General features: G+C 48.6%; 1 long non-coding RNA gene across 1 annotated transcript; it reads right to left on the reverse strand.

Annotated features, from left to right (window-relative positions):
• Positions 1–265: 265 nt before the first annotated feature.
• LOC144590868 (uncharacterized) lies at positions 266–27345 on the reverse strand. Its single transcript, XR_013546600.1, has 3 exons — positions 27224–27345; positions 15243–15398; positions 266–705 (listed from the first exon to the last, which is right to left on the reverse strand). It is a non-coding gene; the product is annotated as an uncharacterized LOC144590868 (long non-coding RNA).
• Between the last annotated feature and the right edge of the window lie 163 nt (positions 27346–27508).

Below are 27508 nucleotides of genomic sequence, written 5' to 3' on the forward strand. Positions count from 1 at the left end.
AGGCCAGTTCATTGGCTATATTTAAGAGGGAGTTAGATGTGGCCCTTGTGGCTAAAGGGATCAGGGGGTATGGAGAGAAGGCAGGTACAGGTTACTGAGCTGGATGATCAGCCATGATCATATTGAATGGCGGTGCAGGCTCGAATACTCATGGTACCCGGTCAATGAAGTCTTCAATCTACTAATGATCCAGGTGTAGACCGTGTCAATTTGCCTTTGACCGGCAGTTTCTTTGTTCCAGGATTTCAGCTCTAATCCCTGGCAGATTCAGCTTCCTCTTCAGTTCCACTGTTGTGTTTGATTTTACCTGTAGAACAGTCTTTTTAGATTCTTCTGTTAGAATAGATTTTTCACTTGGATTCCATTCGGAAAACAGTTTTTTACTTAGATGTAATGGCAGTTTCTATACCTTCTCAAAGTCCAACTTCGATAGACATTACTGCTCGACGATGGAATGGAGGTATAGCTTACACACACAGCACTCTGAGATGACAAAAACGAATCTTCCAAACACTGTTTCTTGATTAATTGATCGTTATTAAAGTAGCACAAAGCAAAAGAGTAATTCATAACTTTTCGTTCTTATCAACTGTTTCTTCTTCAAACAATACAGTCGAGATCGTGTAGTCGTCACCGTGTGGTCGTGGTCGTTGTTGTGGCTGGCGTGAGTGTGGTAAAAAACTGTATTCTCTCCATCCTCCGAGACTAAAATGACACTCCCCATTACGTATCAAATCACACACACAAACATGCAAAACAGACAGAAACTAGAAATATTAAACATAGCCATAATACAATGAGAGTAATTAATTTAAGCGTAAATGGCTCCTACAGATGCAGTTGAACAAAGTGGACTATGAAGGCATGAGAGAGGAGCTGGCCAAGGTTGACTGGAAAGGGATCCTAGCAGGAATGACGGTGGAACAGCAATGGCAGGAATTTCTAGGCATAATCCGGAAGACGCAGGATCATTTCATTCCAAAGCAGAAGAAAGATTCTAAGGGGAGTAGGAGACAACCATGGCTGACAAGGGAAGTTAGGGATGGAATAAAACTAAAAGAAAAGATGTATAACACAGCAAAGAGCAGCAGGAAGACAGAGAATTGGGAAACTTTCAAAGGACAACAGAAGGTAACAAAACGGGCAATACGGGCTGAAAAGATGAAGTACGAGGGGAAGCTGGCCAAGAATATAAAGAAGGACAGTAAAGCTTCTTCAGATTTGTTAAGAGACAAAGATTAGCAAAGACAAATGTGGGTTGCTAGAAGGCAGACACGGGTGAAATTATTGTAGATAACAAGGAAATGGCAGAAGAGTTGAACAAGTACTTTGGATCTGTCTTCACAAAGGAAGACACAAACAATCTCCCAGATGTACTAGAAGACAGAGGATCTAGGGGGTAGAGGAACTGAAAGAAATTAGAATTAGGTGAGAAATAGTATTGGGTAGACTGATGGGACTGAAGGTTAATAAATCCCCTGGGCCTGATGGTCTGCATCCCAGGGTACTCAGGGAGGTGGCTCTAGAAATAGTGGATGCATTGGTGATCATTTTCCAATGTTCAATAGATTCAGGATCAGTTCCCATGGATTAGAGGATAGCTAATGTTATCCAAGAAAAGAGTGAGAGAGAAAACGGGGAATTACAGACCAGTTAGTCTGACTTGGGTGGTGGGAAAGATGCTGGAGTCAATTATTAAAGAGGTAATAACGGTGCATTTGGATAGCAGTAAAAGGATAAGTCCAAGTCAGTATAGATTTATGAAAGGGAAATCATGCTTGACTAATCTTCTGGATTTTTTGAGGATGTGACAAGTAAAATGGATGAAGGGGAGCCATGGATGTAGTGTATCCAGACTTTCAGAAAATCTTTGACAAGGTCCCACACGTGAGATTGGTGAGCAAAGTTAGAGCACATGGTATTGGGGGTAGAGTGTTAACATGGATAAAGAATTGGTTGGCAGACAAGAAGCAAAGAGTAGGAGTAAACGGGTCCTTTTCAGAATGGCAGGCAGTGGCGAGTGGAGTGCCGCTAGGCTCGGTGTTAGGGCCGTAACTACTCACCATACACATTAATGATTTGGATCAAGGAATTAGAAGCAACACTAGCAAGTTTGCAGATGACGCAAAGCTGGGTGGCAGTGTGAACTGTGAAGAGGATGTTAGGAGGTTGCAGAGTGACCTGGACAGGTTGAGTGAGTGGGCAGATGCGTGGCAGATGCAGTATAATATAGATAAATGTGAGGTTATCCACTTTGGCAGCAAAAACAAGGAGGCAGATTATTATCTCAATGGTGTCAGGTTAGGTAAGGGGGAAGTGCAGCGAGATCTGGGTGTCCTTGTACACCAGTCATTGAAAGTTGGCGTGCAGGTACAGCAGGCATTGAAGAAAGCTAATGGTATGTTGGCCTTCATAACGAGAGGATTTCAGTATAGGAGTAAAGAGGTTCTTCTACAGTTGTTTAGACAATAGACAATAGACAATAGGTGCAGGAGTAGGCCATTCAGCCCTTCGAGCCAGCACCGCCATTCAATGCGATCATGGCTGATCACTCTCAATCAGTACCCCGTTCCTGCCTTCTCCCCATACCCCCTCACTCCGCTATCCTTAAGAGCTCTATCCAGCTCTCTCTTGAAAGCATCCAACGAACTGGCCTCCACTGCCTTCTGAGGCAGAGAATTCCACACCTTCACCACTCTCTGACTGAAAATGTTCTTCCTCATCTCCGTTCGCAATCAGCAGCAATCAGCAGCAAGTAGCAACAAACAGCAGCAAGTAGCCAGCAGCAAGTAGCAGCAATCAGCAGCAAGTAGCAGCAAGCAGTGTTGCTTGGGAAGTATTGTGTGGGGATTGTGTGGGGATAGTAAGGAGTAAGACCTGTGTGATCTCCCGGACAAATTTCGATCGCCTAGCTTGGGGTCGGAGAGGAATTTGCCGGATTTTTTTTCCCCAAATTGGTCTGGGTTTTTTATCCGGTTTTTCGCCTCTCCCAGGAGATTACTCAGTTCTTTTGGATGGGCGGTTGGAGCAGTTGGAGCAGCGGCCGGGCAGTAGGTTTAGTAACCGAGCACGGGGCTTTGTTTGGGGAGTATGAGTGCCAGGGCAGTTTATTGTTCTGGGTGTCGGATGTGGGGAATCTGGGAGTCTGATAGTCTTCCAGACATCCACATCTGCGCCAGGTGCGACGAGATGGGGCTCCTAAGGGACCGTATTAGGAACCTGGAGCGGCAGATTGATGACCTCCGTCTGATCAGGGAGAGTGAGGAGGTTATAGATAGGAGTTACAGAGAGGTGGTCACTCCTAGACCACGGGAGGTAGACAAGTGGGTCACTGTTAGGGGGGGCAAGGAGCAGAGGCAGGGACTAGGGAGTACCCCGGTGGCTGTACCCCTTGGAAATAAGTACTCCTGTTTAAGTACTGTTGGGTGGGACAGCCTACCTGGGGGCAGCGACGGTGCCCGGGCCTCTGGCAAGGAGTCCGGCCCTGTTGCTCAGAAGGGTAGGGAAAGGAAGAGAGCGATAGTAATAGGGGACTCTATATTGAGGGGGTCAGATAGGCATTTCTGTGGACGCAGTCGGGAGACCCGGATGGTGGTTTGCCTCCCTGGTGCCGGTGTCCGGGATGTGTCTGAGCGTGTCCAGGATATCCTGAAAGGGGAGGGAGAGGAGCCAGAGGTCGTGGTACATATAGGTACCAACAATATAGGTAGGATAAGGGAAGAGGTCCTGAAAGGAGAATTTAGGGGGCTAGGAAGAGAGTTAAAAAAAAGGACTTCCAAAGCAATAATCTCAGGCTTACTGCCTGTGCCACGCGATAGTGAGAATAGGAATGGAGTGAGGTGGAGGATAAATACGTGGCTGAGGAACTGGTGCAGGGAGCAGGGTTTCAAGTTTCTGGATCATTGAGACCTCTTCTGGGGAAGTATGACCTGTACAAAAAGGACGGGTTGCATCTGAACCTGAGGGGAACCAATATCCTGGCGGGGAGATTTGCTAAAATAATTGCGGAGACTTTAAACTAGTACGGTTGGGGGGAGGGACTCAAACACAGATAGCTAACAGGCAGTGTGTGAGGCAGGAGGCAGAAAAGGGAAACACTCAGACCCAATATGTAGGAGAGAAAGAAGGGAAAAGAAATAAACTGAGAATAAGAAATGATGGGTCCCTTAAATGTGTATATTTTAATGCTAGGAGCATTGTAAGAAAGGTGGATGAGCTTAGAGCCTGGATTGACATCTATAGACAATAGACAATAGACAATAGGTGCAGGAGTAGGCCATTCAGCCCTTCGAGCCAGCACCGCCATTCAATGCGATCATGGCTGATCACTATCAATCAGTACCCCGTTCCTGCCTTCTCCCCATACCCCCTCACTCCGCTATCCTTAAGAGCTCTATCCAGCTCTCTCTTGAAAGCATCCAACGAACTGGCCTCCACTGCCTTCTGAGGCAGAGAATTCCACACCTTCACCACCCTCTGACTGAAAAAGTTCTTCCTCATCTCCGTTCTAAATGGCCTACCCCTTATTCTCAAACTGTGGCCCCTTGTTCTGGACTCCCCCAACATTGGGAACATGTTATCTGCCTCTAATGTGTCCAATCCCCTAATTATCTTATATGTTTCAATAAGATCCCCCCTCATCCTTCTAAATTCCAGTGTATACAAGCCCAATCGCTCCAGCCTTTCAACATACGACAGTCCCGCCATTCCGGGAATTAATCTAGTGAACCTACGCTGCACGCCCTCCATAGCAAGAATATCCTTCCTCAAATTTGGAGACCAAAACTGCACACAGTACTCCAGGTGCGGTCTCACCAGGGCCCGGTACAACTGTAGAAGGACCTCTTTGCTCCTATACTCAACTCCTCTTGTTACGAAGGCCAACATTCCATTGGCTTTCTTCACTGCCTGCTGAACCTGCATGCTTCCTTTCATTGACTGATGCACTAGGACACCCAGATCTCGTTGAACTCCCCCTCCTCCTAACTTGACACCATTCAGATAATAATCTGCCTTTCTATTCTTACTTCCAAAGTGAATAACCTCACACTTATCTACATTAAACTGCATCTGCCATGTATCCGCCCACTCACACAACCTGTCCAGGTCACCCTGCAGCCTTATTGCATCTTCCTCACAATTCACACTACCCCCCAACTTAGTATCATCTGCAAATTTGCTAATGGTACTTTTAATCCCTCCGTCTAAGTCATTAATGTATATCGTAAATAGCTGGGGTCCAAGCACCGAACCTTGTGGTACCCCACTGGTCACTACCTGCCATTCCGAAAGGGACCCATTTATCCCCACTCTTTGCTTTCTGTCTGTTAACCAATTTTCTATCCATGTCAGTACCCTACCCCCAATACCATGTGCCCTAATTTTGCCCACTAATCTCCTATGTGGGACCTTGTCGAAGGCTTTCTGAAAGTCGAGGTACACCACATCCACTGACTCTCCCTTGTCAATTTTCCTAGTTACATCCTCAAAAAATTCCAGTAGATTTGTCAAGCATGATTTCCCCTTCGTAAATCCATGCTGACTCGGAACGATCCCGTTACTGCTATCCAAATGCTCAGCAATTTCGTCTTTTATAATTGACTCCAGCATTTTCCCCACCACTGATGTCAGACTAACTGGTCTATAATTACCCGTTTTCTCTCTCCCTCCTTTCTTAAAAAGTGGGATAACATTTGCTATCCTCCAATCCACAGGAACTGATCCTGAATCTATAGAACATTGAAAAATGATCTCCAATGCTTCCACTATTTCTAGAGCCACCTCCTTAAGTACTCTGGGATGCAGACCATCAGGCCCTGGGGATTTATCAGCCTTCAGTCCCATCAGTCTACCCAAAACCATTTCCTGCCTAATGTGGATTTCCTTCAGTTCCTCCATCACCCTAGGTTCTCCAGCCCCTAGAACATTTGGGAGATTGTGTGTATCTTCCTCAGTGAAGACAGATCCAAAGTAACGGTTTAACTCGTCTGCCATTTCTTTGTTCCCCATAATAAATTCCCCTGCTTCTGTCTTCAAGGGACCCACATTTGCCTTGACTATTTTTTTCCTCTTCACGTACCTAAAAAAACTTTTGCTATCCTCCTTTATATTATTGGCTAGTTTACCCTCGTACCTCATCTTTTCTCCTCGTATTGCCTTTTTAGTTAACTTTTGTTGCTCTTTAAAAGAGTCCCAATCCTCTGTCTTCCCACTCTTCTTTGCTATGTTATACTTCCTCTCCTTAATTTTTATGCTGTCCCTGACTTCCCTTGTCAGCCACAGGTGTCTCTTACTCCCCTTAGAGTCTTTCCACCTCTTTGGAATAAATTGATCCTGCAACCTCTGCATTATTCCCAGGAATACCTGCCATTGCTGTTCTACCGTCTTCCCTGCTAGGGCCTCCTTCCAATCAATTTTGGCCAGCTCCCGCCTCATGCCTCTGTAATCCCCTTTGCTATACTGTAATACCGACACTTCCGATTTTCCCTTCTGCCTTTCCATTTGCAGAGTAAAACTTATCATGTTGTGATCACTGCCTCCTAATGGCTCTTTTACCTCTAGTCCCCTTATCAGATCAGGATCATTACACAACACTAAATCCAGAATTGCCTTCTCCCTGGTAGGCTCCAGTACAAGCTGTTCTAAGAATCCATCTCGAAGGCACTCTACAAACTCTCTTTCCTGGGGTCCATTTCCAACCTGATTTTCCCAGTCTACCTGCATGTTGAAATCTCCCATAACCACCGTAGCATTACATTTTTGACACGCCAATTTTATCTCCTGATTTAACTTGCACCCTAAGTCGAGGCTACTGTTTGGGGGCCTATAGATAACTCCCATTAGGGTCTTTTTACCCTTACAATTTCTCATCTAGAAGTATGATGTTGTGGCGATCAGTGAAACATGGTTGCAGGAGGGTTGCGATTGGCAATTAAATATTCCAGGATTTCATTGTTTCAGATGTGATAGAATCGGAGGGGCAAGAGGTGGGGGTGTTGCATTGCTTGTCAGGGAGGATATCACAGCAGTGCTTTGGCAGGACAGACTAGAAGGCTCGATTAGGGAGGCTGTTTGGGTGGAACTCAGAAATGAGAAAGGTTTAGCAACACTTATAGGGGTGTATTATAGACCGCCAAATAGGGAACGAGAATTGGAAGAGCAAATATGTAAGGAGATAGCAGATATTAGTAGTAAGCACAGAGTAGTGATTGTGGGTGATTTCAATTTTCCGTATATAGACTGGGAATCACATTCTGTTAAAGGGCTGGATGGTTTGGAGTTTGTAAAATGTGTGCAGGATAGTTTTTTGCAGCAATACGTAGAGGTGCCTACCAGAGAAGGGGCAGTGTTGGACCTCCTGTTAGGAAATGAGATGGGTCAGGTGACAGAGGTATGTGTTGAGGAGCACTTTGGGTCTAGTGATCACAATGCCATTAGTTTCAATGTCATTATGGAGAAGGTCAAATCTGGACCAAGGGTTGAGATTTTGGATTGGAGAAAGGCTAATTTTGAGGAGATGAGAAAGGATTTTAAAGGAGTGAAATGGAAATTTTTGTTTTATGAAAAGGATATAATAGAGAAATGGAGGATATTTAAAGGTGAAATTTTGAAAGTACAGAGTCTTTATGTCCCTGTTCGGTGGAAAGGAAAGAATAATAATTTGAAAGAGCCGTGGTTTTCCAGGGAAATTGGACACTTGGTTCGGAAAAAGAGGGAGATATACAATAAATATAAGCGGCAGGGAGTAAATGAGGTTCTTGAGGAATATAAAGAATGTAAAAGGAATCTTAAGAAGGAAATTAGAAAAGCGAAAAAAAGATATGAGGCTGCTTTGGCAAGTAATGTAAAAGTAAACCCCAAGGGGTTCTACAGATATGTCAATAGCAAAAGGATAGTGAGGGATAAAATTGGTCCATTAGAGAGTCAGAGTGGACAGCTATGTGATGAGCCGGAAGAAATGGGGGAGATATTAAACAATTTCTTTTCTTCGGTATTTACCGAGGAGAAGGATATTGAATTATGTGAGGTAAGCGAAACAAGTACAGTAGTGATGGAAATTAGGAGGATTAAAGAAGAGGAGGTACGGACACTTTTGAAAAATATAAAAGTGGTTAAGTCTCCAGGTCCTGATAGGATATTCCCTAGGACATTGAGGGAAGTTAGTGCAGAAATAGCAGGGGCTATGACGGAAATATTTCAAACATCATTAGAAACTGGGATGGTGCCGGAAGATTGGCGCATTGCGCATGTTGTGCCTTTGTTTAAAAAAGGTTCTAAAAGTAAACCTAGCAATTATAGACCTATTAGTTTGACGTCTGTGGTGGGAAAATTAATGGAAAAGATACTTAGGGACAATATATATAATTATTTGGATAAACAAGGCCTGATTAGAAACAGTCAACATGGATTTGTGCCTGGAAGGTCATGTTTGACTAATCTTCTTGAATTTTTTGAAGAGGTCACCAGGGAAATTGATAAGGGCAAGGCTGTGGATGTTGTCTATATGGACTTCAGTAAGGCATTTGACAAGGTTCCACATGGAAGGTTGATTAAGAAGGTTAAATCGTTGGGTATTAATAGTGAGGTTGCAAGATGGATTCAACAATGGCTGAATGGGAGATACCAGAGGGTAACGGTTGACAATTGTATGTCAGGTTGGAGGCCAGTGTCTAGTGGAGTACCCCAAGGATCTGTGTTGCGTCCACTGTTGTTTGTCATTTACATTAATGATCTGGATGATGGTGTGGCAAATTGGATTAATAAATATGCAGATGATACTAAGATAGGTGGTGTAGTTGATAGTGAGGTAGATTTTCAAAGTCTACAGAGAGACTTGGGCCTTTTGGAAGGGTGGGCTGAAAGATGGCAGATGGAGTTTAATGCTGATAAGTGTGAGGTGCTGCATTTTGGTAGGACAAATCAAAATAGGACGTACAGGGTAAATGGTAGGGAATTGAGGAATGCAGTGGAACAGAGGGATCTGGGAATAACTGTGCATTGTTCCCTGAAGGTGGAATCTCATGTGGATAGGGTGGTGAAGAAGGCGTTTGGTATGCTTGCCTTTATAAATCAGAGCATCGAGTGTAGAAGTTGGGATGTAATGTTAAAATTGTACAGGGCATTGGTGAGGCTGAATCTGGAGTATGGTGTGCAGTTCTGATCGCCAAATTATAGGAAGGATGTCGACAAAATGGAGAGGGTACAGAGGAGATTTACTAGAATGTTGCCTGGGTTTCAGCACTTAGGCTACAGAGAAAGGTTGAACAGGTTGGGTCTTTATTCTTTGGAGCGTAGAAGGTTGAGGGGGGACTTGATAGAGGTTTTAAAAATTTTGAGAGGGACGGACAGAGTTGACGTGGGTAGGCTTTTCCCTTTGAGAGTGGGGAAGATTCCAACAAGGGGACATAGCTTCAGAATTGAGGGACAAATTCTGTAGCTGTAGTTGTTATATGGTGTTATATGGTTATATAAATGGCCTACCCCTTATTCTTAAACTGTGGCCCCTTGTTCTGGACTCCCCCAACATTGGGAACATGTTTCCTGCCTCTAATGTGTCCAATCCCCTAATTATCTTATATGTTTCAATAAGATTCCCCCCTCATCCTTCTAAATTCCAGTGTATACAAGCCCAATCGCTCCAGCCTTTCAACATACGACAGTCCCGCCATTCCGGGAATTAACCTAGTGAACCTACGCTGCACGCCCTCCATAGCAAGAATATCCTTCCTCAAATTTGGAGACCAAAACTGCACACAGTACTCCAGGTGCGGTCTCACCAGGGCCCGGTACAACTGTAGAAGGACCTCTTTGCTCCTATACTCAACTCCTCTTGTTATGAAGGCCAACATTCCATTGGCTTTCTTCACTGCCTGCTGTACCTGCATGCTTCCTTTCATTGACTGATGCACTAGGACACCCAGATCTCGTTGAACTCCCCCTCCTCCTAACTTGACACCATTCAGATAATAATCTGCCTTTCTATTCTTACTTCCAAAGAATAACCTCACACTTATCTACATTAAACTGCATCTGCCATGTATCCGCCCACTCACACAACCTGTCCAAGTCACCCTGCAGCCTTATTGCATCTTCCTCACAATTCACACTACCCCCCAGCTTAGTATCATCTGAAAATTTGCTAATGGTACTTTTAATCCCTTCGTCTCAGTCATTAATGTATATCGTAAATAGCTGGGGTCCCAGCACCGAACCTTGCGGTACCCCATTGGTCACTGCCTGCCATTCCGAAAGGGACCCATTTATCCCCACTCTTTGCTTTCTGTCTGTCAACCAATTTTCTATCCATGTCAGTACCCTACCCCCAATACCATGTGCCCTAATTTTGCCCACTAATCTCCTATGTGGGACCTTGTCGAAGGCTTTCTGAAAGTCGAGGTACACCACATCCACTGACTCACCCCTGTCAATTTTCCTAGTTACATCCTCAAAAAATTCCAGTAGATTTGTCAAGCATGATTTCCCCTTCGTAAATCCATGCTGACTCGGAATGATCCTGTTACTGCTATCCAAATGCTCAGCAATTTCGTCTTTTATAATTGACTCCAGCATCTTCCCCACCACTGATGTCAGACTAACTGGTCTATAATTACCCGTTTTCTCTCTCCCTCCTTTCTTAAAAAGTGGGATAACATTTGCTATCCTCCAATCCACAGGAACTGATCCTGAATCTATAGAACATTGAAAAATGATCTCCAATGCTTCCACTATTTATAGAGCGAACTCCTTAAGTACCCTGGGATGCAGACCATCAGGCCCTGGGGATTTATCAGCCTTCAGTCCCATCAGTCTACCAAAACCATTTCCTGCCTAATGTGGATTTCCTTCAGTTTGCTCCATCACCCTAGGTTCTCCGGCCCCTAGAACTTTTGGGAGATTGTGTGTATCTTCCTCAGTGAAGACAGATCCAAAGTAACGGTTTAACTCGTCTGCCATTTCTTTGTTCCCCACAATAAATTCCCCTGCTTCTGTCTTCAAGGGACCCACATTTGCCTTGACTATTTTTTTCCTCTTCACGTACCTAAAAAAACTTTTGCTATCCTCCTTTATATTATTGGCTAGTTTACCCTCGTACCTCATCTTTTCTCCACGTATTGCCTTTTTAGTTAACTTTTGTTGCTCTTTAAAAGAGTCCCAATCCTCTGTCTTCCCACTCTTCTTTGCTATGTTATACTTCCTCTCCTTAATTTTTATGCTGTCCCTGACTTCCCTTGTCAGCCACAGGTGTCTCTTACTCCCCTTAGAGTCTTTCCACCTCTTTGGAATAAATTGATCCTGCAACCTCTGCATTATTCCCAGGAATACCTGCCATTGCTGTTCTACCGTCTTCCTTGCTAGGGCCTCCTTCCAGTCAATTTTGGCCAGCTCCTGCCTCATGCCTCTGTAATCCCCTTTGCTATACTGTAATACCGACACTTCTGATTTTCCCTTCTGCCTTTCCATTTGCAGAGTAAAACTTATCATGTTGTGATCACTGCCTCCTAATGGCTCCTTTACCTCTAGTCCCCTTATCAGATCAGGATCATTACACAACACTAAATCCAGAATTGCCTTCTCCCTGGTAGGCTCCAGTACAAGCTGTTCTAAGAATCCATCTCGAAGGCACTCTACAAACTCTCTTCCCTGGGGTCCATTTCCAACCTGATTTTCCCAGTCTACCTGCATGTTGAAATCTCCCATAACCACCGTAGCATTACATTTTTGACACGCCAATTTTATCTCCTGATTCAACTTGCACCCTATGTCGAGGCTACTGTTTGGGGGCCTATAGATAACTCCCATTAGGGTCTTTTTACCCTTACAATTCCTCATTTCTATCCATACTGATTCAACATCTCCTGATTCTATGTCACCCCTTGCAAGGGAATGAATATCATTCCTTACCATCAGAGCAACCCCACCCCCTCTGCCCACCTGTCTGTCTTTTCTATACGTTGTGTACCCCTGAATATTCAGTTCCCAGCCCTGGTCCTCTTGTAGCCATGTCTCAGTGATCCCTACAACACCATACTGGCCCATGACTAACTGAGCCTCAAGCTCATCCACTTTATTTTTTATACTACGCGCATTTAAGTACAACACTTTAACTTCTGTATTTACCTCCCCTCTCACATCGGTCACAAATGGCCCTGCCCTTAATTTCTTTTCCCCTCTAGAACTTCTGTTCCCATTCTTCCGAGAGTCTTTTGCAATATCTCCTGTATTCCCTTTTACCTCATCTTCATATTCACAATTTGTTAACCCCTCCCCCCCACTACTTAGTTTAAAGCCACAGGTGTCGCACTAGCAAACCTGCCTGCCAGAATGTTTGTCCCCCTGCTGTTAAGATGTAACCCGTCCCTTTTGTACAAGTCACCCCTAGCCCAGAAGAGATCCCAGTGGTCCAGAAATCTAAATCCCTGCTCTCTGCACCAGCCCCTCAGCCATAAATTCATACCCTCTATCTCTCTGTTCCTGTCCTCATCAGCACGAGGGCCTTCCATCGCCCGCGGGGCCTTCCATCGCCCGGCGCGGTTCGGTCGCTGGACTTAACATCGCCGGCGCAGCTCGGCCGCGGGACTTGGCAGTGCCCGGTGCGGCTCGGCCGCGGGGCCTTCCATCGCCCGGTACGGCCGCGGGGCCTTCCATCGCCTGGCGCGGCTCGGCCGTGGGATGGTTCAGCACTCGGTGCGGCTCGGCAGCGAGACGGTTCAGCACTCGGTGCGGCTCGGCCGTGGGATGGTTCAGCGCTCGGTGCGGCTCGGTCGCGGGGCCTTCCGTCGCACGGCGCGGCTCAGCCGCTGGACTTGGCATCGCCGGCGCGGCTCGGCCGCGGGCCTTAGCAGCGCCCGGTGCGGCTCGGCCGCGGGACCTAACATCGCCCGGCACGGCTCAGGCGCGGGGCCTTCCATCGCCCGGCGCGGCTCGGCCACGGGGCCTTCCATCGCCCGGTATGGCTCGGCCGCGGGACGTTTCAGTGCCCGGTGCAGCTCGGCCGCGGGTTGGTCGCCTCGGTAGGGGTCGTGCTGTCTGTCCATGAGATCCCCTCTCATCTTTCTAAATTCCAGTAAAAACCACCTGAGAAGCTCTAGCTGCACCATCTCCTCAGCCATGCATTCACTTGTCCTAACTTCCCCTTGCTACCTTCACCAGCATGTGGCATTGGGAGTAATGCGGAGATTACTCTCTCTATGGGAGTGCTCAGGGAGGGGTAGCAACTCTGATGGGGGTCATGTCGTGGTGCTTTGAGGGTAGTTTGTCCACCTTTGGCCCCCATCTGGCACCCAGCTCACACCTGTGGCACCAAGAAGCTGTTAGCATGCAGCAGTGACCACACCCTGGAAAACTGCTTCAGCTGACGTGCTAAACCACGCGAGGGTAACTGACGGGTCTCAGACCCTCAGTGAGTTCATGGACTTGCTCAGCCCAGCATGCAAGGTCTGTGCTGGCGGATTGGGTGGAGGAAATCCACTGGGCACTTCCCTCACTGGGCTGCACCCGAACAGGGCTGCACCCTTTTGCAGGGCCTGGTAAGACCACATCTGGAGTATTGTGTACAGTTTTGGTCTCCTAATTTGAGGAAGGACATCCTTGTAATTGAGGCAGTGCAGTGTAGGTTCATGAGATTGATCCCTGGGATGGCGGGACTGTCATATGAGGAAAGATTGGAAAGACTGGGCTTGTATTCACTGGAGTTTAGAAGGATGAGGGGGGATCTTATAGAGACATATAAAATTATAAAAGGACTGGACAAGCTAGATGCAGGAAAAATGTTCCCAAAGTTGGGGGAGTCCAGAACCAGGGACCACAGTCTTAGAATAAAGGGGAGGCCATTTAAAACTGTGGTGAGAAGGAACCTTTTCACCAGAGAATTGTGAATTTGTGGAATTCTCTGCCACAGAGGGCAGTGGAGGCCAAATCACTGGATGGATTTAAGAGAGAATTAGATAGAGCTCTAGGGGCTAGTGGAATCAAGGGGTATGGGGAGAAGGCAGGCACAGGTTACTGATTGTGGATGATCAGCCATGATCACAATGAATGGCGGTGCCGGCTCGAAGGCCCGAATGGCCTCCTCTTGCACCTATTTTCTATGTTTCTCCAATAATGTGCTCTAATTATGCACACTAAACTCTTGTGTGGGTCACGTGTGGCTGCGCCTAACGGCTGGGGATCACTGGCAGTCTGTTTGTCTTTTTTGTTTGTGTGTTGGTGTTGGGATGTTCGGTCGCTGGACTTAACATCGCCGGCGCAGCTCGGCCGTGGGACTTGGCAGTGCCCGGTGCGGCTCGGCCGCGGGGCCTTCCATCGCCCGGTACGGCCGCGGGGCCTTCCATCGCCCAGCGCGGCTCGGCCGTGGGACGGTTCAGCACTCGGTGCGGCTCGGCAGCGAGACGGTTCAGCGCTCGGTGCGGCTCGGCCGCGGGGCCTTCCGTCGCACGGCGCGGCTCGGCCGCGGGGCCTTCCGTCGCACGGCGCGGCTCAGCCGCTGGACTTGGCATCGCCGGCGCGGCTCGGCCGCGGGACCTAACATCGCCCGGCACGGCTCAGCCGCGGGGCCTTCCATCGCCCGGCGCGGCTCGGCCGCGGGGCCTTCCATCGCCCGGTATGGCTCGGCCGCGGGCCTTAGCAGCGCCCGGTGCGGCTCGGCCGCGGGACCTAACACCCGAGCGCCCGGTATGGCTCGGCCGCGGGACGTTTCAGTGCCCGGTGCAGCTCGGCCGCGGGTTGGTCGCCTCGGTAGGGGTCGTGCTGTCTGTCCATGAGATCCCCTCTCATCTTTCTAAATTCCAGTAAAAACCACCTGAGAAGCTCTAGCTGCACCATCTCCTCAGCCATGCATTCACTTGTCCTAACTTCCCCTTGCTACCTTCACCAGCATGTGGCATTGGGAGTAATGCGGAGATTACTCTCTCTGTGGGAGTGCTCAGGGAGGGGTAGCAACTCTGATGGGGGTCATGTCGTGGTGCTTTGAGGGTAGTTTGTCCACCTTTGGCCCCCATCTGGCACCCAGCTCACACCTGTGGCTCCAAGAAGCTGTTAGCATGCAGCAGTGACCACACCCTGGAAAACTGCTTCAGCTGACGTGCTAAACCACGCAAGGGTAACTGACGGGTCTCAGACCCTCAGTGAGTTCATGGACTTGCTCCCCTCACCCTCACCCTTCCCTCACCCTCACTCTCCCCTCACCTTCCCACCCTCACCCTCGCCTTCCCCTCACCCCCCAACCTCCCCCTGATCTCACTCACGGAACAGGAGGCAGCGCGTTGTGTTTGTCAGCCATGGGATGGACGTCTCCAGCAGCAGAGAGCCCGACACCAGTAGGTTCATTGATCAAGATGCAATGTTCACACTTGCCTTCTGTTTACAGTTTAAAGAGCGTTGCGCGGTTTCATTCAATGGAGCTGGGAAATAAATGATATTTTAAATAGTTCAATAGTGCTTTATTTGTCACCTATACAACTGCGTAATGAAATTCATTTTGTTTCTGTTACACATGTGGTCATCTTGCGACCTCCTTGTACTGGAGCAGTTCCCCCAAACCAACGTCCCTCCCCTCTCTTCCCTCCCCCTCTCCTCTCCTCCCCCTCCCCACCCCTCCACCCTACCCCTCTCCACCCACTACTCCCCTTCCCCCCCTCCCCCGCTCTCTCCTCTCCTCCCCTCTCCTCGCCATCCAGATGGCCCGGGGACACGTCCTGCAACTGACCTTGATGGCGCTGGAGGCATTACCCCGGTTCACCCTCCTACCAGCCCTCAATCTCCAGCTCTCTCCCGGTTACTCCGTCTACCGAGCCTTGGTGTGAGGTTCCACCGACCGTCAGACCCGGGCGGGTTCCCGGTGCCACCGGAGACGGTGGTGGGAGAGCCGGGCCTGCTTGCCGGGAACGCCCCGGCCCGCCGCTTATTTAATTTGGCCGCAGCTAAGAAATGTATTGTATTTCATACAAACTGTAAAATAATAAATATTGCTTGGTATTAATTCACACGTTCATAATTAGCTTGATTAGAGTCGTACAACATGCCGCTTCTGCTTGGTCTAACTTGGCCGATGCGCTCTCCCGGTTGCCAAACATTTTAATTCCCATTCCCACTCTGACCCATTTGTGTCCTGGGCCTCTCCACTGTCACAGTGAGGCCACACGCAAACCTAGGGGGATAGCACCTCATATTGGCAGCTTGCCACCCAGCTGTATGAATATTCATCTCTCCGTTTTCAAGTAACTCCTGCATTATTTCCACCCCCCCCCGCACTCCTCCCCCCCTGTCTTACTTCCCCCCCCCCGCCGCCGTACTTCCCCTCCCCCCCCCGTACTCCCCCTCCCCCCCGTACTTCCCCTCCCCCCCCCGTACTCCCCCTCCCCGCCGTACTTCCCCTTCCCCCCGTACACCCCCTCCCCCCCCGTACACCCCCTCCCCCCCCGTACACCCCCTCCCCCTCCATCCCCGCCGTACTTCCCCTCCCCTCCCGTACTCCCCCTCCCCCCCCGTACACCCTCTCCCCCACCCTGGTCATCCTACCAGTTCCACTGTTTGCTTCCATGTAACCCTGTCGTTAGTCCGTCTTCTCCAGCCAGCAATGGGCCATTATGGACTCCACCCTCCCTGAGCTCATCTGTTGCGGCCCTGTTTAGTTCTGGCCTTCTCTATCTTGTAGTCTGGAGAAGGATTCTGACCCGAAATGTCACCTATTCCTTTTCTCCAGAGATGCTGCCTGACCCAAAGAGTTATTCCAGCATTATGTGTCTATCTTTGATACAAACCAACATCTGCAGTTCCTTCCTTCACACATCTGCAATGCTGGTTAGCATTGTGAATTATCTCCACCTTCGTATATGAGATTATTGCAAAAGTATCTAGAAATGTGGTTACAATTGTATAGAACGGTTATGGTCACCTTGTTTAAGAAAGGAGATTGGAGTTTTGGAAGTGGTTTAAATCAAATTACAAAGTTAATTCCTAGAATAAGATACTTGTATCACAAAAGGAATCAGATTGTTCTATGGAATAATCTGTACTGTTCTATGAAAGGTTAAAGAAGTTTGATCTCCTTCTATATATCCACCACCTTCTGAGTGACAAGGTAGCCCCACAATATCCTATTAAACCTTGCCCCTCTAACCATGAACTGATATCCTGTAGATCTTGATTCCCCTCCGCTGGGTAAAAGACTACATTCACCCTATCTATTCCCCTCATGATTTTGACACGTCTATAATATGACGATCCAATTACGAGGATGTTGTCAGGACTTGGGTGTGTGAGCGATGGGGAGAGGTTATGAGGGAGCTCCCAGTGAGCACTGCACAGCCGTGCTGGAGCCGACCCGGCCACTGGCGTGGAGCCGATCAAGACAGGACTCGGCCGGTGGACACCGCGAACAAGGACGAGCCCGGCGGCCGAGCGAGGAAGGATATCTGTGAGAGTGGAGGGGTGTCGGAGAGCCGTCGCCTGCTTGAGTGCCTGCGGTCGGTCGGTCGAGGATGGGCCGCGTCAGCCCCGGCAGTCGGTGAATGCCGGAGGTCAGTCAAAGACCCGCCGCCGAGAACAGAGCAGGACCCGGCATTGGAGGGGGTATTGCCTGTAACAAAGAGGGTCCCAGCATTAGGGAGGGACTGCCTGTAACAGAGGGTCCCAGCATTAGGGGGGAGCTGCCTGTAACAGAGGGTCCCAGCATTAGGGGGTATTGCCTGTAACAAAGAGGGTCCCAGCATTAGGGGGGAGCTGACTGTAACAGAGGGTCCCAGCATTAGGGGGGAGCTGCCCGTAACAGAGGGTCCCAGCATTAGGGAGGGACTGCCTGTAACAGAGGGTCCCAGCATTAGGGGGGAGCTGCCTGTACAAAGAGGGTCCCGGCATTAGGAGGGAGCTGCCTGTAAAAAGGGGGGGGATCACTGATTATAAACAGATGAATGAGTTTCCATGCTGTGTGACTCTGTACGACCTCAGCCTCCTGCAACCCAAGGAATAAAGTCCTAGCCTGTCCAACCTACTCCTGTAAATCTGGCGCTCGTGTCCCAGAGTGTCACAGCAGGGAAACTGACCATTCGGCCCAACATGGCCACAAATTGACTCCTCAGATTCCCGTTAAATCTTTTCCACTTCACCTTAAACCTATGTCCTCTAGTCCTCGATTCACCTATTCTGGACAAGAGTGTGCATCTACTCGATCTAACCCTTTCATGATTTTATACACCTCTATAAGATCATCCCAAATTCCTGTGCTCCAAGGAAGAGTCCCAGCCTACTCAACCTCTCCCTTTAGCTCAGACCCTCGAGTCCTGGCATCATCCTCATAAATGCTCTGTACATTTTCCAGCTTGACATCTTTCCTATAACGTGACCAGAACTGAACACAATACGCTAAATGTGGCCTCACCAACGTCTTATATAAGCTGCTAAGGAAGATGAGAGTGGAGAAGGGTCTCGACCCGAAACGTCACCCATTCCTTCTCTCCCGAGATGCTGCCTGACCTGCTGAGTTACTCCAGCATTTTGTGAATAAATCGAGAGTGGCAATAAAGTGGGCTTTATCTGGTTGGCTGCCAGTGACTAGTGGAGTTCCGCAGGGGTCGGTGATGGGGCCGCTACTCTTCACGTTGTATATAAATGATTTAGACGAGGGGATTGAAGGCTTTGTGGCCAATTTTGTGGATGATACGAAAATAGGAGGGGCAGGTAGTGTAGAGAAAGCAGGGACTCTGCAGAAGGACTTGGACAGGTTGGGAGAGTGGGCAGAGAAGTGGCAGATGGAATATAGTGCAGAAAAGTGTGGAGATATGCATTTTGGTAGAAGGAATAAAGGCGTAGACTATTTTCAAAATGGGGAGCGAATCCAGAAATCGGAGGTGCAAAGGGACTTGGGAGCTGGTGCAGGATTCCCCAAAAGTTAATCTGCAAATCAAATCGGAAGAACTTTTTCAGTCAGAGAGTGGTGAAGGTGTGGAATTCTCTGCCTCAGAAGGCAGTGGAGGCCAGTTCGTTGGATGCTTTCAAGAGAGAGCTGGATTGAGCTCTTAAGGATAGCGGAGTGAGGGGGTATGGGGAGAAGGGAGGAACGGGGTACTGATTGAGAGTGATCAGCCATGATCGCATTGAATGGCGGTGCTGGCTCGAAGGGCTGATTGGCCTACTCCTGCACCTATTGTCTATTGTCTAAAGAAAGCAAACGCAATATTAGAATTTATTTCGAGACGGGTAAAATACAAAAACAGGGATGTGATGCTGAGGCTGTATAAGGCTCTGGTCAGGCAGCATTTGGAATATTATGAGCAATTTTGGACACCATATCTGACGAAGGTTGTGCTGGCTCTGGAGAGGGTCCAGAGGAGGTTTACAAGAATGATCCCAGGAATGAGAGGATGAACATATGATAGTGTTTGACGACACTGGGCCTGTACTCACTGGAGTTTAGAAAATGAGAGGGGACCTTATTGAAACATCCAGAATAGTGAAAGGCCTGGATCGAGTGGATGTGGAGAGAATGTTTCCACTAGTGGAAAGGTCTAGGACTAGAGGTCATAGCCTCAGAATTAAAGGACATTATTTTAGGAAGGAGATAGAAGGAATTTCTTTAGTCAGAGGGTGGTGAAATTCTTTGTCACAGAAGGCTATGGAGGCCAAGTCAGTGGATATTTTTACGGTAGAGATGGATAGATTATTGTTTAGTACGAGTGTCAGAGGTGATGGGGAGAAGGCCAGTCAGAAAAGGTCGGGAACAGAGCAAGGAAGACCGTTGGCTGAGAGCAAAGTAAGTGTTAATTGCTGTGTGTAAAGGCAGTTTAAAAAGAGCGCCAAGAGGCCGTTTGTAGTCAGTCAGAAAAGCGCATAACTCCAAGCTTGTCAGGAAGGCAGTATAGAAATGAGTACCTGGATTGGTTGATTAATTAAAGTAGAGGTTTGGTAAATTGGCCAATTAAGTAATTTAGTGACTGATATAAGCAAGACTTGCACAAGAGGTGCAGCCTAGTTGAGGGAAGTGCCCTGTGAGAAAAGTGCGAGGAGGCTGAGGCGAGGAGGCTGAGGAGGCTGAGGAGGCTGAGGAGGCTGAGGTGGCTGAGGTGGCTGAGGTGGCTGAGGTGGCTGAGGTGAGGAGGCTACGCTTGTTTTTGCGCCTGAATTGTTTTTGACTTCACTGAAGTAAAGGCGGACAAGTTGGTGCAGTGTGTTTCCTGCAGGATGTGGGAAGGTAGGGACACCGCTGGAGCTCTGGGAGCTACACCTGCAAGAACTGTGTCCAGGTGTAGCTCCTGAATGGACGTGTGGTGGAGTTGGAAAGGCAGCTGGATGACCTCAGGGCCATCCGGGAATGCGAGAGTTTCCTGGACAGGATCTACTGTGAGGCTGTCACGCCAAGGGTCCAGGTCGAGTGAAGGTGGGAGACTGTTTCAGGGGGGAGTGAACGTAGACTACAGGAGACCCCGGGGGCTGTGCCTATTGCAAACAGGTACACCCTCTTGGGAACTGTTGGGGCAGAAGACGCTTCCAGTCCAAGCGGCGGACGTGTTGGCAGATCTAACCCAGGCAAGGAAACTCGACCGGGGAGACCGAAGTCAGGAAGAGCCATAGTAGTGGGAGACTCCATTGTCCGAGGTACAGACAGTAGATTCTGTGGCGGCAGGCGGGACTCAAGGATGGTCTGTTGCCTCTCTGGTGCCAGGGTTCAAGACATCACGGGGCGGCTTCAGAACATCCTAGCGAGGGAAGGCGATCAACCGGAAGTAGTTGTGCATGTGGGCACGAATGACGTAGGGAGGAAGAGGAAGGAGATACTGCGAAGTGAGTTTAGAGAATTAGGAAGAAGTCTGAGAAGTAGGACGTCGAAGGTAGTTGTCTCTGGACTGCTACCTGTACCTTGTGCTGGAGAGGGCAGGAATAGAGAGATGTAATGCTACGGTGGTTATGGGAGATTTCAACATGCAGGTAGACTGGGAAAATCAGGTTGGTAATGGACCCCAGGAAAGAGAGTTTGTGGAGTGTCTCCGAGATGGATTCTTAGAACAGCTTGTACTGGAGTCTACTAGGGAGAAGGCAATTCTGGATTTAGTGTTATGTAATGAATCTGATCTGATGTGGGGACTCGAGGTAAAAGAGCCATTAGGAGGCAGTGATCACAATATGATAAGTTTTACTCTACAAATTGAGAGGGAGAAGGGAAAATCGGAAGTGTCAGTATTACAGTATAGCAAAGGGGATTACAGAGGCAGGAGCTGACCAGAATTGACTGGAAGGAGGCCCTCGCAGGGAAAACGGTGGAACAGCAATGGCTGGTATTCCAGGGAATAATGCAGAAGTTGCAGGATCAATTTATCCCAAAGAGGAGGAAAGATTCCAAGGGGAGTAAGAGGCACCCGTGGCTGACAAGGGAAGTCAAGGACAGCATAAAAATAAAAGAGCAGAAGTACAACAAAGCAAAGAAGAGTGGGAAGCCAGAGGATTGGGACTCTTTTAAAGAGCGATCCGATCCTCTCCCAGATGTCCTGACCCACTAGCGACACAGCTGCACCAGTGTCCACCTGGAACTGTAGATCAACGTTCGAGACCTGCAGCGAAATCCTCGGCTTGTTGGTGATTGTGGACACACCGAACACTTCAATAGAAATGGTCTCCGCGATTTGGTCGACTGTGTTTTGTGCTTTCTTGCCCTTTCTCCCCTTTCCTACGGATTGACACACTGCCTGGAGATGACCTTTTCGGTTACAGGCGTAACAAACGGACTGGATATACGGGCACTCACGGTGATGATGAGCAGTCGAGCCGCACCGGTAGCAGGGATTCGATCCTTCCTCCACAGGGGGGCGGCTCTTCTGAAACTGTCCCTTCTTCTCCGGATTTGCTCTGGGTCGATCAAATGGTTTCTGGCGTTGCGGACAAGTCTGACAAACTGTATGCACGCGTTGCAGAGAAGTCTGACGACCTGTATGCACCTCTTGAGGGAGCTTCGAAGTTGTATCGCCGGCCATTTTGTGCAGTTCTTTACTTAGCACCTCGGCCATCTTAGCACACTGCAGCACATTCTTCAATAAGGCGTCCGATTCCCTGAGAATCGCCTGCTGGATGAATGCGTGCCTGCAGCCCATTACCAGTCTATCCCGCAACGCATTGTCTTGGCACTTTTCGCAGCATTGAGCTTTAAAATCACATGCCTTTGCCTTGGTGCGAAGTTCGGCAAGAAATTCGGTGATAGATTGCCCTTCCTGTTGCACCGTCCGGTAGAAATCGAGGCGAGCTGCGAGGAAATTTCGACTTTCTTCGTAATACAGCTGCAAAGCCGTTGTGAGTTCAGCATATGAAACTTCAGTTACTTCTTCTGTAAGTAAATTTTGAAGTAGTTCAAACGTTTCTGGAAACAGAACACAAGAGAGCCTTCTTTCTCAGGTCAGATATAATTGCCATACTTTCAAAATAAAACTCAGCGTGCATTAAATACGACGACTACCTTTCACACTCGGGATCGAAACGATCGAATTGCCGAGACATGTTTTTTTTTAAATCAAAAAATAGGCTCTTTTCTGGGTCTTTGTACACAATCCTCACTCCTGCCACCACTTTCGTGTTCTTGTTCTATGTCTGTATGAAACTTGAGCGTCTTCAAGGTACAACAGAAGTCTTTATTACAGTAACTCAATGCTGGCAGCAAGACAACTAAAATGGCTGCAACCACACAGTTTGACTGCACACTCCACACTGTGTACAGCCAAGATAACTATGTACAAAACATCTCCCTTTGTCCTGTGCAGCGCCACCTGCTGCACAGGAGGAGCAACGGGTCCTCCCACCTCACACAGTCCATCAAACATCACAATTGGTATATTAGACACAGATGGAGACAGGTACAATATATGGCAGACGTTTTTTGGAAATGGTGGACACAAGAATATTTGCCTCTAATTCAAGAATGTCAACGATGGTTGAGAGTAAGAAGAACTTTTATTCCAGGTGATATTGTTTTGGTGGTTGATTCTACTGCACCACCAGGTTCTTGGTTGATGGGCAGGATACTGGAGCTCATGCCAGACCTTAAAGGTTTTGTGCGTACTGTACGACTTCAGACTAAGGACAACATCTTGGTAAGAACGATAACCAAGATATGTCTGCTTCTAGAAGGTGAAGGAGCAGATGGAAGAAGTTTGAATGCCAACATATAATGCATATTACTTTTACATAGAAGTATAGAAACATAGAAAATAAGTGCAGGAGGAGGCCATTCGGCCCTTTGAGCCAGCACCGCCAATCATTGTGATCATGGCTGATCATCCACAATCAGTAACCTGAGCCCAACTTCTCCCCATATCCCTTGATTCCACTAGCCCCCAGAGTTCTATCTAACTCTCTCTTAAATTCATCCAGTGATTTGGCCTCCACTTCCCTCTGTGGCAGAAAATTCCACAGATTCAAAACTCTGTTGTTTTTGATATATGTTAAGCTTTTATAGCTGCTTTTAATATCTGTTGGTAATTGCTTCGTTATATACGTAGAACAATTAGGAGCCGATGTGTAGGAGCCATTTACGCTTAAATTAGTTACTGTCATTATATTATGGCTATGTTTAATATTTCTACTTTCTGTCTTTTTTGGCATGTTTGTGGGTGTGATTTGATGCGTAATGGGGAATGTCTACATCTGAGGAGGCTAGCATAGAGCTTCGTCAGTTTAGTCACGGAAGATGAAGAGAATACAGTTTTTTACCACAATAGACAATAGGTGCAGAAGGAGGCCATTCGGACCTTCAAGCCAGCACCGCCATTCAATGTGATCATGGCTGATCATCCACAATCAGTACCCGTTCCTGCCTCTCCCCATACCCCCTGACTCCGCTATCATTAAAAGACTATCACAATCACGACCACGACCACACGATGATGACTACACGATCTCAAGAAGAAACAGTTAATAAGAACGAAAAGTTATGAATTACTCTCGATTTGTGCTACTTTAATAAAGATCAATTAATCAAGAAACAGCGTTTGGAAGATTCATTTTTGTTATCTCAGAGTGTGGTGTCCACCACATCCATGAGCAGTAATGGCTATCGAAGTTGGACTTTGAGAAGGTATAGAAACTGCCATTACACACACAGTGGGTGTACGGAACAAGCTTCCAGAGGAGGTCATTGAGGCAGGTACTAGAATGACACATACGGCATTCCCAGGAAAGGTTTAGAGGGAGATGGGCCAAACGCAGGCAGCTGGGGTAGTTCTGATGGGGCATGTCTAAGGAGTTGGGCTGAAGGGCCTGTTTCTCTGCTGTGACTGTGATTCTACCTGGGTTTGCATCATCTCCGTCACAATGTCCCTTTAACAATTGATAGCTTATCTCAGTTTTAGCCAATGAAGGGTTGCATCAGAGGTATGCTAGCAATGCTGGTTACCAGTGAGACCAGAGTGTTGTGGACATTTCTCCCAGTGCTGACAGTCAGAGTCTGATCTCATCTCACACTGGGACCATGGAGCTGTCTCAGCTGCTCTCCTCCCTCCTCTCCCTCGCCTCCCACCCCCTCTGGCCCCTCGTCTGCCTTCTCCTCTTCCTGGTGCTCAGGTCCCAGAGGAGAGGGCGTTGGCGGAGAGCAGATTGTCCCGTGGATCTGAGCGGCAAGTCAGCCATCGTCACAGGAGCCAACGCAGGTAGGGGGAGCGAGGAGAAGGTGGGGGTACAAGGCTGGGCTCAAACACACACCCTGGTACTGTGTGCATTGATCACAGAGGTGGCCCATCAGCAGCTCTGTAGGACGTTGGCACGACAGCGTTAGTGGTGCAGCGTGCAGCTCTGGTTGCCCCTGTGCAGGGAGGCTGGCAGTAAGTTGGAAAGGGTGCAGGAGAGATTCACCACGATGTGATTAGGGTCGGCACAGTAACGCAGCAGTAGAGCTGCTGCCATACAGCGCCAGAGACCCCGCTGCAATCCTGACCACGGATGCTGTCTGTACAGAGTTTGCACATATTACCTGTGATCATGTGGGTTTCCTCCCACACTCCAATGATATGCATGTTTGTAGGTTAATTAGCTTCGGTAAAACTGCAGTATTGTCCCTAGTGTGTAGGATAGTGCTAGTTTACGGGATGATCGCTGGCCAGCACGGACTCGGTGGGCCGAAGTGCCTGTTTCTGAATGTCTAAAGTGTGTGTAGTCACCTGGGCTTGCAGGCTTGCGTTACAATATGGAGTGCAAGCTGGAGTTCTCTGCTGAGCGACGTGGGCCAAACGCGGGCAGGTGGGACTAGTGTAGATGGGGCATGTTGGTCGGTGTGGGCAGGTGGGACTAGTGTAGATGGGGCATGTTGGTCGGTGTGGGCAGGTGGGACTAGTGTAGATGGGGCATGTTGGTCGGTGTGGGCAGGTGGGACAAGTGTAGATAGGGCATGTTGGTTTGGGTGGGTGGGACTAGTGTAGATGAGACATGTTGGTCGGTGTGGGTGGGTGGGACTAGTGTAGATGGGGCGTGTTGGTCAGTGTGGGCAGGTGGGACTATAGCTGGGACATGTTGGCCGGTGTGGGCAGGTGGGACTCGAGTAGATGGGGCATGTTGGCCGGTGTGGGCGAGTTGGGCCTGTTTTCATGCTGTAAGACTATGACTCTCCACTGAGGACGCACAGAGTTCCTCCAGCACATTGTGATTTGCTCATGTTTCCAGCATCTGCAGTTCCTTCTGTCTCCATATTTGAATCAGATCCGACTTAGAATGTGGGAATGTTTTGTGAATTTGGGTTCTTTGTGAAGCTTGGCAGCTTTGCACTTACATCAGAGAGAGAACAGAAAATGAATTCACCACAACTGATGAACCAGGTGAGAGAGCGAGAGTGAGATGGAGGGAGTGAGAGGAGGAAGAGAGGGGAGTGGGAGAGAGATGGAGGGAGAGAAAGGGGAGTGGGAGATAAAGGGAGAGAGAGGGGAGATGGAGAGAGAACAGGAGCGGGGGGAGAGAGAGAGAATGCTGCTGGCTAATTAAGTACGAAAGAGTATTGGTATTGGTTTATTTTTGTCACATGTATCAAGATAACAGCAAAAGGATTTGCTTGTGTGCTGTCCAGTTAAGACATGTTCTCCACAAATATAATTAGGTCATAAGCAGGTTGTGCAAATGGAGAAATACCAGAATGCAGAATATGGTCAGAATGACACTGCACAGAACCAGGCCCTTCCACCCAGCTCTTCCATGCTGACCCACATGGCCCATCCTTGCGTCTTCCATTTGTCTGTGTTTGGACCATTGCCCTGTAAACATCCCACACCCACATACCCGTCTTAGTGTCATTTAAATGTTGTTATAGTCCCTGCCTCAACTACCTCTGGCAACTCGTTCCATACACCCACCACCCTCTGTGCGCAAAAGCTACCTCTCAGTTTCCATCAAATCTATCCCCTCTGAAACCTATGTCCTTTGATTCTTGATTCCCCTACTCTGGGTAAAAGGCCATCTATTCCTCTCATGATTTTTTGCACCTCTGCAAGATCACAAGATCAACCCTCATCCTCCTGCGCTCCAAGGTTTTATCTGTAAAGTCTAGAGAATAGCATTGCAGCATGCCCACCCTCTCCCTGGAGCTCAGGCCCTCGGGGGGGATTTGAGAGCAGGAACCCCTTGGTTTGGGAGCCTCTGATGCTGTCCCTTTAAGAGTCAACTCATCCTGGATTATAGCCAACTCTGGCTGCTGACAGTCAGAGTCTGATCTCGTCCCACACTGGAACCATGGAGCTGTCTCAGCTGCTCTCCCCACTCCTCTCCCTCGCCTCCCACCCCCTCTGGCCCCTCGTCTGCCTGCTCCTCTTCCTGGTGCTCAGGTCCCAGAGGAGAGGGCGTTGGCGGCCAGCAGATTGTCCCGTGGATCTGAGTGGCAAAACGGCCATCGTCACAGGAGCAAACACAGGTAGGGGCGGCGGGGAGAAGGTGGGAGTACAAGGCTGGGCTCAAACATACACCCTGGCACTGTGTGCATTGATCACAGGGGTGGCCCATCAGCAGCTCTGTGTTTGGGGTGCAGCGTGCAGTTCTGGTCGCCCCTGTACAGGCATTAGGTTGGAAAGGGTGCAGGAGAGATTCACCACAATGTCGGCACAGTAACGTGGTGGTAGAGCTGCTGCCTTACAGCGCCAGAGACCCTGATGTCAAGTTACAAAATTGTCCCTGGTGTGTAGGATAGTGCTAGTGTATTGAGTGATTGCTGGTCATCATGGGCTCAGTGGGCCGAAGGGCCTGTTTCCAGGCTGAATGTGTAAAGTATGTGTAACGTTACCTGGGCTTGCAGGCTTGTGTTAGAATGTGGAGTGCAGGATGAGTTCTCAGCTCCGGAGCGTAACAGTCCAGGGACAAAGTCCAATGTCCGCAATGGGGAAGAGGTGACCCAGCCAGTACACAGCTGCTTTAAATGTCCACCTGTCATCTGTCCCCTCCACTCACTCTCTCACTCGAGAGGACATCTCTAGACCTCCCCGCCTATGTCCCCTCAAAATCTGGAGTGGTGCACAAAGTGCTGGAGGAATTGGTGAACGAGTGACACCATCAAAGTGCTGTTCCCTGG

This window comes from Rhinoraja longicauda, unplaced genomic scaffold (genome assembly GCF_053455715.1).
Source record: "Rhinoraja longicauda isolate Sanriku21f unplaced genomic scaffold, sRhiLon1.1 Scf000368, whole genome shotgun sequence".
NCBI lineage: Eukaryota > Metazoa > Chordata > Chondrichthyes > Rajiformes > Arhynchobatidae > Rhinoraja > Rhinoraja longicauda.